We start from the raw sequence: 13,895 nt of genomic DNA on the forward strand, positions 1-13,895 counted from the left end.
CCCACGTTCTCACAGCTAGGAGATGGCAGAGTTGAATTCTCAGGCTCTCATGCTGGTATCCATGAGCTTACCTCTATGCAGTCGATGTGTATTCAGTGATTTTAAAGAAAGCTATAAAGCAAACCAAGGTCAGGAATGAATCCTTTAAACAAACCCCGCTGATTATGTGATATTGCTAGAGGACACATTTAGAAAGTAGAATTTTCAAGTTCATACTTTATCGCTTCAGCGTTTGCTGATAGCTTAAAGGGGATTTTGTGACTGCCGACAGACTTCCTATGGTTATTTTTGAGTTGATGCACTCTGATAAGACTTGATCTTTCTGAAGAAAAAAAAATCATTCAGTAAAGTGCACTCCACCTAACAATTGCTGATAGATTATCTTTAAGGAAGTAATCTTGGATCTGGTTATACGCACCTTAGTGGAGCCTGCATAACTTAAGTTTTGTGAAGAGATGAAAAAGCTCCATAGAAATGTAAATTCCAGATCAGCTTCCAAATGTCATTTCTTGAAGAAAAATGAAACTTCTTAAAATAAATTGAATTTATGAAACCTGATTTCACATGATGAAGGAAAAAGAATAGCTTTACCAAAGGCGTCCATGACAATGAATGCTTTTTAGCTTTGGGTAGAGGTGAATTTCTCTCAGGGACCAAATTTCCAGAACATGAGTTTAATTAGTAAGAATCTCTTGGGTTCTTGAGTGGTGACACAAGAATTGGAACCTCCAAATTATTATTTCAGTTCAGAGTGGGAGTCTCTTGAAATAGCTGGAAACCCCCGAGAATTCAATGTGGTCAATGCCTAGTCGCTGTGTGGGCACCAGTCTTAGTGCCCGGAGCTCAGAGGACCAGTTTAGCCTCTATCTCCGGGTCTCACAGTGCTAGGCATAGGATTTTCACCTGGGAAAAATGTCTGTAGTCTGACCAGGAAAAATGTTTGTTTTCAAAATAAAAGAAGAAAATTAATAAGCATTTCCTCAGTGGTCAGAAAATGGAACACTGTTGACTTCATTAATGGCTAGGCCTAATGCGCATAACAACTTCATTACTTTTTTTTTTTTTTTTTTTGACAGGCAGAGTGGATAGTGAGAGAGAGAGACAGAGAGAAAGGTCTTCCTTTTGCCGTTGGTTCACCCTCCAATGGCCGCCGTGGCCGGCACACTGCGGCCACGGCGCACCACGCTGATCTGATGGCAGGAGCCAGGTGCTTCTCCTGGTCTCCCATGGGGTGCAAGGCCCAAGCACTTGGGCCATCCTCCACTGCCTTCCTGGGCCACAGCATAGAGCTGGCCTGGAAGAGGGGCAACCGGGACAGAACCGGTGCCCCGACCAGGACTAGAACCCCGTGTGCCGGCGCCGCTGGGTGGAGGATTAGCCTATTGAGCCATGGCACCGGCCATAACTTCATTACTTTTAAAACTGGTTTGCTGCACTCCCAGCCATATGGATTGATGGTCCTCTCCCCTCATTTAATGTATTATTGTTTAGAATTTTTTCTACAAACCCCCGAACCCACAAGAGACAAGCAGCCCTTCCCCCAGTCTTCATTGGGATCAGCTTCATAGCCTCCCTCTCCTCAGTAGTGATTTCAGGAACAGCTTTGGGCCACAATGTTAACTCGACCAACTGACTCCAAAACAAGTCCAGCAGCTACAAGAGGAGGTCACTAGGTCCATTAGAGACCCCAGCTGATGCCAAATGAGGCCTCCAAAGTCAAATCACCTCATAGCAGTGTTTACAAGTGGTGATAATGGAACGAACCAAAGCCTTCACCAACCAGGTGGTCAACCAAATGCTACTACTACAGGGATATACTCGGCTGCCCACCCAGGACACCACAACTTTAAACATTGCCCCATGCCAGTAGAGAGTAACTCATTGACCCATGTGGACAGGAAGCAGCTCTAGAAGAGATCATTGTCTTTCCACCCCTCCTGGACTTTTGGAGCCAATATAGTCTCATACAGCACTTGCTTTATAAAAAACAAAAGGGGGAAATGTTAGTAAAATGGTACCATTTTCCTAAGCCCAGCCTGGCTTACTAGAATTCAGGCACACAAATGGCCCAATCACAAAGCATCAGCCCCACCTCCACCCTAATGGAATTTGCTGCTCCCACTTCTTTACCACTGCAAAGCTATATAAGACCTGTTTTCCTAGTACAGGTTGCTGTTCTCTCAAGCACAGGAAGACAGCCTGTCAGATTTCTATCCCCCCCCCCCCCTCCACTAACCCTTCTCCCTTACTCTGGAAAAACAACAACAAAAGCACAAGTTTTTAGTTGAGATGCTCTCACCAAGGTAGTTTCTGAATATATAGGGGGTCAAGAAATCACAGCGAATTGTAAGTTGGATACTTTAGCCAATACTTTCAAAAGCAAAATTCTAAAAATTCCTTTATAGTAAAATTATTATGTGTGGAATGGGCACACCTTTTAATATGCTTCAAAGGAGCACTGGGTCTTATATGATTTTTGTCCACTCAAAACATGCTTCTCAGTGGCGTTTGACTACATCACCTTCTGGACTCCAACTTTGGGCTATTCCCTGAGAATCTGGACAGGGCTGTTACAGGGATCTCTGTATTCTAGAATGTTCCTTCAGCACTCAGATAGACTGAGTTCTCTTAGATCCCAATGCCCTGTGAGCTCAGTGGTCAGCTCTGAGGATGAGGCCTCTACAGTCAAAGCCCACAGATCCAGTTTGGCCTGTGACTCCTGGGGTAACTTCAAGGGGTGCTTTAGAGGACACATCCTGTTCTTCCAGAAATGCCCTAGAGAAAGGTCCCCCACCTAAGGCATCCCCAGGATGGGCGGATGAATGTGGCAGGAGGCATCTTCACTGCTGGCTCCTTGATTTTCCTCTCGGAGAGTAAGAATAAAAAAACAGCCTTTGATGTCAATGCCGGCCCTTCAGATGCCTTAGAAAAATAACATGTCTTGGCAGGAGTGACTGCCATGCTGGCTGTGTTTCATAGTAGCCCAGCTCTGAGCTGCCACTCAAAGAACATGCAATGGGGGCTTTGACTGGGAGATACAGCCCTGGTATTTGCCACAATTGAGTGACATAATTGTGATGGTGCAAGTGTTCAGAAACCTTGTAGGTTTTCTTCCTGGTGTTTCTTGAGTTCTTATTATGGGGATATTTGTTTATCTCATGAGTCTCTCATCCCCAGGACTGCAAACTCTGCAGGAAATGATCTTTAAGGGCTGGATTCTGTATTATGTTTAAGGTCCTGGAGAAAAACAGTGGCAACCTCCCAAAGACAAGACAGGCTTCTGAGCCTGGGATGTGGTTGGGTCAGTGGGGTCAGTGTTGACTGCCCCTAGGCCAACCACTGCAGGAAACAGAATTATAAGCCTGTCTCATCAGGGGAGAGTGGCCCTCAGGAGCCTGATTTCTATATCCTCTTTGACATTTTCAAAACTCTGCTCTCGTGCCAGACATTCAGAGGAGAGCGAAGAACATTTTAGAAGGAGGAAAATGTTTATTTGTTTGAAGACTTGCTCAGTAATCCACTTATGCTGTTTACATTAGTTAAACAACCTTTCTGTGTAAACACCATTAATTATGTAGTATAAGAGCCAAATGAAAATGCTGGAAAATAGAAGTAATTGTAGAATAAATTAGTACAGCTTGAGATCCCATATATTATAAGGAGACCATATATATAAATATATGTGTGTGTATATATATGCATATATATATATATAGGGAGATATGGATGTGGGATTTCCTATTGTTTTACTTATTGGGTGTATCCAACAGAAATGGCATTTTACAGATACTAATACTGTTGAATTTTAAACCTTTATTGGTGAAGGAAATCAAACTTTTCTCTGAGGACTTGACTCATGCCTCCCTCTTTGTCCTGAAAACACTGTGGGGTGAGATAGGCATTGTGTGTCCTGTGGATTTTCCCGAAAGACTTACTGGAGCAAGACCTTTGTTAACTCCTTCAAAGTGAATAGCCTCCAACCTCCTCTCACATGTTGTAACACAAGACTGCTTGTGTCTGTGTGTAAGGAAATGAAGTGCCACTGTCTGACGGGCACAGAGAAGGAAGATGGGGACTGAAGGCATAGAAGAGACCCATGGTCGGACCTTACCGTGATCACAGTAACATTTGTTACCCTGTAACATTTGTGTTACCCTGTGTAGAAGATCAGGGGCTTTCATGTATTTGACTTTTCACAATCACTGTAAGGTGGGGAGGGCATGTGTTTTTTTATCAATCTCATTTTACTGACAAGGAAATTGAAACTCGGGAAGGGAGAACACAGTGAAGCAGGACTGGAAAATGTGTCCTAACTCAAATCTATATGTTTTCCACGACTCCATTCACATTTCTCAAATGTGAATGAAAGGAAACATGGTTTACCTCACAACAATAATTTGTGTCTGAACCTTCTAAGGGTATTCAAGTGCATTTATATTATTTCCTCAGGGAAAGTTTTGTTTTCCCTAGACAGGCAGGAAATGGACTCAGAATGGGAAAGTTTTTCATTTTTCTGGATTAAGCCCATCCGTTATATTCGCAAAGGTGGGACCATGGAGGAGGATGGGTTTTTCCTGGTCTTAACAGAGGAGAGTAAAAAGCACGTCCTGCACTTCTGGCTCCAGATCCATACACAACCAGGGGGCCCGCTCAGCCCATCAGTCAAGAGATGCTGTGTCCGCAGCACACAAAACAGTCTTCTATGAAAGTTTTTTTTTTAAAAATATGTATTTATTTATTTGAAGGGCAGAATTACAGAGAGATAAAGAGAAAGAGAGAGATAGAAAGACCTTCCATCTACTGGTTCACTCCCCAAATGGCTGCAATGGCTGGAGCTAGGCCAGGCTGAAGGCAGGAATCAGGAGTTCTAGGTGCAAGGGCCCCAGGGACTTGGGGCATTCTCTAGTGCTTTCCTAGGCCCATTAGCAGGGAGCTGGATTGGAATTGGTGTAGCCTGGACTCCAACTGGCCCCCATGTGGGTTGCCAGCACTGCTGGTGGAGGCTTAACCTCCTACACCACAGCTCTGGCAGGTGCTATGAAAGTTGAAGTGAATATCACTGCTCAGAAGAATTCTGAAGGGTAGTTTTTCCCCGTGGATTTGAATCTTATTCAGAGAAATGTGCTTAACTGTTTTCCTAATCATCTGCTATGCTTGTTCAGCTCAGAGGAAAGGCAAATTATCTTCCATTCATTGTGCAGATATTTCTTCCTGGTACCTACTGTGTGTCAACAGTGAGCACTGGAACTCCATGTTGACATAAGCACATGTGCCCCTTGTAAGCGAACTCATAGCCAAGTGGTGGGCATTGATGTTAATGATCATATCAATGGATATTTATCCCTTTACTGGGCATACAGCCAGGGAAAATGAGATCGTTACATCAAAAAGATACCTGCACGCCCAGGTTTATTGTAGCACTATTTATAATAGCCAGGATACTTAGAAATCAACTGAGATGTGCACCAATGGATGACGAGTAAAGACAATTGGGTTGTATGTACACAGTGGAATACTGTTCGGTTATAGAGAAGGTCATCCTGTCGTTTGTGACAGCACAGTTGACCTGGAGGACATCATGTTAAGTAAAGTAACCCAAGTACCGAAGGACAGCACTGCATGATCTCACTCAGGTATGAAAGCTAAAAAGGCTGATCTCATAGAAGTGGAGAGCAGAATGGTGATTACCAGAGGCTGGCGTGGTCAGGCTGGAGGATGGGGACGGGGAGGTCAGAGAGTCTGAAGCTGCACTTAGGTAGGAGGAACAAAATCAGGAGATTCATTGTATAACCAGGTAACTGTAGTGTAAGTGACCATAGTGTCTCATATTCTTGAAAAAATGCAGAGAGAGTAGATGTTGAGTGCTCTCACAATAATAAACACAATTGTTAATTAGCTACACTTCACTATTTCACAATGAATATAAATATTAAAACATGTTGTACATGAGAAATTATACAATGTTAGCTTCCAATTAAAAAAATAGACAACTAGAATGAATCACTAAAATAAATAAATATTTACAGTACAGTAAGACCAGTATTGTGCTAATTAATCAAAAAGTATAGTTAAAATGGTAAGTCATCTACCTTTATATATTTAGATGTTTTATTTATTACTTAAAACACATGAATGAATATCCATTTGCCAAATTTGATACAATTGCGATTCTTTCTTTGAGAATCAATCCTGTAACTGAAGTTTCTTTTTAAAGATTTATTTTTTTATTTGAACAGCAGAGTTGGAGAGAGGCAGAGGCAAAGAGAGAGAGACGGGGTGGGGGGGCTTCCATCCGTTCATTCACTTCCCAGTTGGCCTAAATGGCCGGAGCTGCGCCGATCCAAAGCCAGGAGCCAGGAGCGTCTTCCAGGTCTCCCAAGTGGGTGCAGGGGCCCAAGGACTTGGGCTGTTTTCCACTGCTTTCCCAGGCCATAGCAGAGAGCTGGATTGGAAGTGGAGCAGCCAGGACATGAACTGGCGCCTATATGGGATGCCGGCACTGCAGGCAGGATCGTTACCTGCTATGCTACAGGGTTGGCCCTGTAACTGAAGTTTTACATCTTTTTTTGGGGGGGGGGGGTAAAAACCTTTCAAAATGATAGGATGTGCATATTGTCTACAATTTCCTGTGTCCAATACTTTAAAATAGAGGGACAACTTGGACACTTGTGAAGTAATTTGAGTTCATTTAGATTTTTATTTTTCACCCAATCTTTTAAACTTATCCTATTGACAACTAGTGTAAGAATAATTTCCGCCCCCCATCCACTCCCCTCCGCCCAGCCTTTTCAAGTCTTTCCAAAAACAGTTTTCATACAACTCTTTTTATGCTTGTATTTGATCAGTTTATGTGGTATTTAATTAAACTAGATAATTACAGTAATGAAGTACAACCACCATTAACAGGTTTGGGAACAAACACAACCACTCTTAGTGAGCATATATCTCAGCTGGTGGAGCAGAAGCGGTGAGTTCACGGGAGGCAGAAGCCACCGTTTGTCTTGTAGGTCTGTTGGAGGGATTTGAAAACATCAGATGATTCCCTGAGGAGCTCAATTAAGAGAACTCTATTGTAATAGACATTGCTAAGAAATAGCAGGAGGCTTTGGATCGGCTCAGCTCCGGGCTGTTGTGGCCATTTGGGAAGTGAACCAGCAGACGGAAGACCTCTCTCTCTCTCTCTGCCTCTGCTTCTCTGTAACTCTGCCTTTCAAATAAATAAATAAATCTCAAAAAAAAAAAAAAAAGTGAAAGAAGGCAGATTGGCTGGAGCTGAGAAGGAACAGTGCAGGCTGGGACAGAGGGAGGGCAGTGCCACTCCCTGCCAGCTCTCTAGGCTGGGACAGGCATGGTGGAGCCAAGGGGAGGGGGTCTTTACCCCAGTGCACGGAAGCAAGTCTGCTGATTGGATCAAGAGCAACAGTTTGTACAATTTTGACCCCTCAAATCAAATTGGGTCACTGGATTTCTCTCTCTCTCTCTCTCTCTCTCTCTCTGTGTGTGTTTCAAATCTGGATACACTGTAGGTAGTGGAGAAAAAAATATTTTCTTAACCTCTGCCACCAGCATTTCCCATAGGGAGGGAACTATTTTTGTTCAGGAAAATGCAGTCAGCAGCAGCCTGGGTCAAAGATGGGAATGGGTGGGTAAGTTTCGAGATAATAAAAGAGACCTGAGCATCTCTGCTGAGAAAATAAGAGGGCAGGGAGAGAGAGAAGAGGGTGTTGTAGTACTAGCTTCCCCAGGGGGCTGCTGCCGCAAAGTACCACAAACTGGGTGACTCAGAATAACAGCCATTTGTGTTCAGTGTTGGAGGCTTGAAGTGGGAATTCAAGATGTGAGTGGAGTCCTCCTCCTTCTGAGAGATTCGGGGTTGACTTGTCTTTGCCGCATCCCAGCTTTTGCTGGTGGCTGGAGATCCTGGTGTTTCTCATTTTCAGCTGTGTCCAGTCCTCTCTGCCTCTGTCGTCACACGCATCCTCCTCTTGTGTCTCTCCGTATCTCCTCCTCTTCTTATGAAGATGCCCGCCATGATGCATTAGCATTTGCCCTCATGCCTCCATCTGAAGGTGCTTATCTGCAAAGACTCCATTCTCTCTGCTGAGGTGCAGATGTCCCTGCAGGTGCCGAATGTATCTTTTTGGGGTACACAAGCCAACTACTAACAGCTGTAAAAGGAGGGGTGTGAAGCATCAGGACAGGTGTGGGAGGTTAGTTGGCTGGGAGCCTGCAGCTGATAGGAACTGCTGGTGGTAGGATGGCTGGGAGGACTGCGGAGGGTTTTCAAGTGCATGTGAGAAGGGACAGTTTGCCTAAGATCTCCCCACTGTGCTCATGATGGTGACGGCTGCCTTTGCAGTGAAAGCTCCATGATATCTTTGTTGGTTCAGCTTTGGTGGGGGAGGGGGTAAGTCATCGAGGGGAACTTGGGTCTGCTGTTAGGGTCACCGACATGAAGGATGTGATCACAGGAAACCTCCAAGGAGCAATTCAATGGAAGCCAGCAAGCTGGGGGGCGGGTGGGTAGGCAATTTGTGACATTCAACACTTTACCCACCCAGCCCCTGATATCCAGAGAAGGCTTGTATTTTCATACATTCAAGTGTGGGGATTTGGCAACGCTGACTCCATCTTATTGGGCCGGGACTAGGATTTCTCATACAGATATGAAAAATCTTCCCCTTTGCTTGGGGCTGTCCATCTTTTTAGGGTGTAATGAAAGATTTTACCCATATTAGGGACATTTATGAGTCACTTCTTTTAAAAAAGGACAAAAAAATCATGCAGTCTGCATCCCTGGCTCTACCATTTTCTAAATATAAAAATTCCAAATAGACCATGATTTTGATGGTGGGAAAATGCTCTCAGGAGTTGAGTTGTTATTTCTTATCTGTCTCCCTCCTTACTTAATAGCAAATCTTGGCATTTTGTCTCTGCATTAGTGGCTGGGGCAATCAAACTCTACCATGCTTCTCACTCAGGTGGGCGCCCGGCTCTGAACACAGGGGAAGGGTTTCCAGTAGAGAGCCCAGATGTTTCTGTTCAGCATTCCTGCTAATAGCCCTCAAATCTGAGTCGTACAAAAGCAAATCTGTCCTTGAGGCCTGCAAGGGAAGACAATCTTAATCATAGTTTAATGTCCTGAGAGTGAGAGAGCCTGAAGCGAGGGAGAGCTACCATCTCCGTGAACTACAGTCCTACACACGGCATTTCTGTTCATTTCTGTGCTCCATTTACGTTGGTACTTAACACAAATGTGGTTTTAAAGCACATAAAAGCCTCCTTAAAACCTAAGTAACTGGCAAATGGTTAGAATAATTATTAAAGCATTTTTTTTTCTGTAACCCACTCAAGGAAAATGAGAAACTTTGCAGCTGGCCAAGGTTTTATTTGTGCTGAAAACTCAATGCCTTGTGGAAACTTTCACCCCACATCATAGGTACTTCATGAGCACTGAGGTTTTCTCAGGCAAAAATGAAGTGAAAAAGCAGAGCCATCAACTGCAGACCAAGAACACAACATGAGGCCAAGTTGGATTTCCAGGCGAGAAACCCACGGGATCTTCTCCTGAACCGTGAGTCCCACACGGGCTCATGGTCAGAATGGCTGGATAAAAGTCTTCCTTAGCCCTGAATGGTTGGGCTAACTGATTCGTTCCTTTGCATTTTATCCAGGAAATGTGTATTCTCTGGCTGTTGAGAGAGGACAGATCCTGTAGTGAGTTTCATCAGCATCCTTGGAAGCCAGCTGATCTCTCCCTGGAACCATGTCATATCTGTGTGACTTCTGCATGCATGGGTGGAGCTGGGGTTATATCCTCCACAGGGAAGGGACTTGTGTCCCCCTAGTCCTCAGACAACCCAGGCAATGATGGAGGAACTGCCTGTGAGCTTCCCCTTGAGCCAAGGTATACGCCATCTGCCAGGCTCAGTAGTTCTGTGTATGATTCTCTCTGGTAATTCCTGCTCTGTTCTCGTCAGTCTTCACAACAGCCCTTCAAAGATCTTCAGGGCAGGCATTTGGTGCCATGTTTAATCACTGTGGGTGGGTGGGGGGTGGGGGTCCCACATCCCATATTTGAGTGCCTGTTTCTAGTCCTGGCTCCTCTGCTTCTGATCCAGCTTCCTGCTAGTGTGCATCCAGGGAGGAAGCAGGTAATGGTTCAAGTACTTGGGTCCCTGCTACTCATGTGGGAGACCTAGACTGAGTTCCTGGCTTGCAGTCTTAGCTTAGTCCAGCCCTGACTGTTGCAGGCATTTCAGGGAATGAACCAGCAGACAGAAGATCTCTCTCTGTCTCTCTTTCTGTGCTTTTCAAATAAAATGAAAATAAATAGAAAGCTGAAAAGATAGTTATTCGGCAAAAATTATATAAGAGGTGCCACTACTTTATGACTTCCTCATTTTGACCACATCCCAAGCCCGAGATCATCTTCTCAAACCTCTGTGTAAACATTCAGTGGCCACCAACATCCAAAAGATTACAGCAGAGGGAAGAAAGACCCTCAGCTGGACCCAGCCAGCTAGCTGCCCCTTGGTGCCCACTGCACTGCAGATATAAAAAGTTCTTACATTTTAAACAGTTTAGTTTTTTTTTCTTTTTTTTCTTTTTTTTTTTAGTAACAGCAAATCAAATTGGCCAAGATTCAGAGGAAATCTCAGAATTATAATAAATTTTAAAAGTTTTTTTTTTTTTTTTATAAAGTCAAGACCAGTAGCTACTTTCTCAGAAAATGCAGTCAGACTGAAGGGAGATACGAATGCCAGAAAAAGTGGAGATCAGTTATTCTCATTAGTGGAAGGGACAAGAAGGAATAATTGGCCTACACTTGGTGGAATAAAAGAAATTTAATATAATAAAAAATCCATTATAACTATAAGTAAGTTTTGGCATTGCCCTGATGTTCTGCTGGTGACAATTCAATTATAGTATAGTCATATTTTTTTATTTTGTAATTATTCATTGGTTAAGGCAGAGCGCATCTCTGTGAAATTTTCCTCTCTTCCTTCCCTGAGCGTGTGTGGGCATGTGTGTGTTCATGTGTGGAAATGAGGAAAGAGAGACCCAACAGAGACATGCACTCCTAGCTCCATGCTATGGGGAAAGCTCAAAACCCGGAATTCCTCTTCCTTTCCTCCATGGTGAGCTGGAGTTGGTCCCTCTGAAGATACCCACTCATAGTCTTTTGCCACCAGGTTCCTATTCTGGGGTTATCTGTGTGTGGCTTCTTGGTTTAGCACTGTCCTCCCCTCTGGCCCCATCAGTCACTCTGGCCGAGTTTAAATGATGGGTGAGAACTTGGAGATAATGGAGGAATGAGTTCATATTTGTTTTAATTTTTTTTGCCCCTCCCCTGTTTTTGAAGCTCATGTGTATGTTACTTCTTGTAACTTGCTGGGTCTCCTCTTTCCTGCAGGTCTAGAGAAAGAGTCGTGGAGAGGGAAGGAGAAAGATGTCCCAGGTCAGTTCGCCATCTAATGTTGCCTGTGCTGCTGCAGGTGCTTGGTACACCACCCAGTCTCCACGTCTCTGCACTGTAACTTGGTAACCCAGCGGTAGCTTGACCCTCAACAGCTGCTGAGCCTCTTGGTCTCTAAGCAGAGCAGAGGAGGCCACTACAGCAAGGAAATAATGTGTGGCTTTCCAAACTGTATGCAATGCATCTACTGTGACTCAGGGGATTACATATTCATGAAAACTGAGAAACCTAAGACTCCTCCGCTTGCCAAGCGTCACTTTGGCTAAGCACGAGGCCCTGCAAACAATGCAGAGCTCTGGCTCACTTGTTTATTTCCCTTGCCAGTCAACATGTTCTGCCCAATTCCAGGTTCCTGCCACACACCATGAGAGGAAAGCCTGGAAGAGCCCTGCATGCCCAGGGAGAACTGAATTCCCTCATTGTTACACTTCCATTTCACATCAGTGAGCATTTGTTGCATCGCCACGGTTCTAACAGTACCCTAACAGGATTGCAATAGTATAATAAATATGAAAGGAAATTACTGGTCGCTGGCTGGGTCTGTAGGCACCGTGAAGTTTTCCCTTCACTCCATTAGATAGGCTGCTTAGCTCGTGTGTGTGCACAACCATCACACCAAGATGATTAGAGTTTTGATATTTCTTATTAATTCCTGTTAGCAGAGAATCATAAAAACTCTCTCTCCCTTACCGATGGGAGAAATGAAGCCAGAGATAGAAGATGACCTCCCGAGGGACATTGTTAGCGTCCGAGTTGGGAAGAGCATTGCTGCTTTGCTGTCTGTACTCTGAGTCTCCCGTTACCCCACAAGAACGCTGCCCTTGAGTGGATTTGACTTCAGAGTTCCAATGTCAGTGACAATGATGGCGAAAGAGATCTTGACTTTTAGGTGCTGTTCTCAGTTCTCTTTGTAGCTCAACAGGGGCACAGTTGCAATGAGATTAGTTCATGTATCTGCTGGTGCTCTCTCCTCAAATCCCTCCCCCTTCTCTGCCAAATGGCTTTATGTTTTCTGCTGAGCTGGGTGAGCTACATGGGCTCGCTCACAGTTGCACAAAATCTCAGCCTGGTGTTCCTGTGCTGCAGGGGGTCCTTGCAGCTGGGTTTCCGGGATGATTTAATGCTCTGCTCACCAGATGCGTTCACCCCGGAGTTGTGATGAGAGCAGTGGCAGGCTGTTAGTTTTCATCTCCCTCCCTGGATTGAGGGTCTCACAGGAACCATCAGTTGTGACCTGTGCCAAGGAGAGTTACCTATGAGGTACACTCCTGGAGCCACTGGCTGCATTGGCAGCCCCATGATTCCCAAGATTCCTGAATGTGGCAGAAGGAGGCTCTTTGGGGGTACATTCTGTTCTGGAGAATTGTCCTAGGATCCATTCCTCCCAGTTTAACAGATACTTAACATCCTGACTGTTTTTAAAGCACCTAGCTCCCTGTTTTATTTATTTAAAAGGTTCATTTATTTGAAAGTCAGAGTTACAGAGAGAGAGGGGGAGACAGAGTGAAAGATCTTCCTTCTGCTGGTTTAATCTCCAAATGGCTGCAACAGCCAGGACTGGGTCAAGCCAAAGCCAAAAGCCAGGAGCTTCATCTGGGACCCCCATGTGGGATGCCAGCCCATCTTTCCCCACTATCCCACAATGCTGTTCCCCTATTTATTTTAAAAATAGATTTATTTATTGATTTGAAAGGCAGAGTTACAGAGAAAGAAGAATCAGAGAAAGAGAGAGAAAGAGAGAGAAAGAGAGAGAGAGAGAGAGAGAGAGAGAGAAAGGTATCTTCCACCTGCTGATTCACTCTCCAAATGGTTGCAACAGCCAGGCTGGGCCAGGCTGAAACCAGAAGCCTGAAACTTCACCTGAGTCTCCAACATGGGTGGCAGTACCTGGACCATTTTCTACTGATTCCCCAGGCACATTATCAGGGAACTGGATCTGATGGGTACTGGGTTTCAGGTGGCAGCTTAACCTGCTGCAGCATGCACTGGCCCCCCAACTCCCTGTTTTAAACCCCGGTTCACTTACACTTGCTGGAGTGGTTTCTGTGGTCTTCAACTGAGTTCTGACTGATCAGAGATCGTCTGTGAGCTCAAGCACTCTGAGCTGTCTGCCTGTGTTTGATCACCTCATAGAGTATTTTCATTTCTCCTGACTCAGACTACAGGGTTGTTCATCTTTTAGTCCCCTGCACCTGGGATGGAGCCTCGCACATAATATTCACTTAGAGGGCATTTCCTTGAATTAATGGATGGATGAGTAAGTGCATGGGGGCAGGAGTCCTGGGATGCTTAGATGGCTGCAGAATGGAGAACTTGTTGAGGGTGCTCTTTCACATGATGCATCTGCTGCTAGTGTGTTTGCTCGGATGCAGCGTAGGAAGGCATATCCGTATAACTTGATATTAATCATTACCTC

This window comes from Oryctolagus cuniculus, chromosome 6 (assembly GCF_964237555.1).
Source record: "Oryctolagus cuniculus chromosome 6, mOryCun1.1, whole genome shotgun sequence".
Lineage (NCBI taxonomy): Eukaryota > Metazoa > Chordata > Mammalia > Lagomorpha > Leporidae > Oryctolagus > Oryctolagus cuniculus.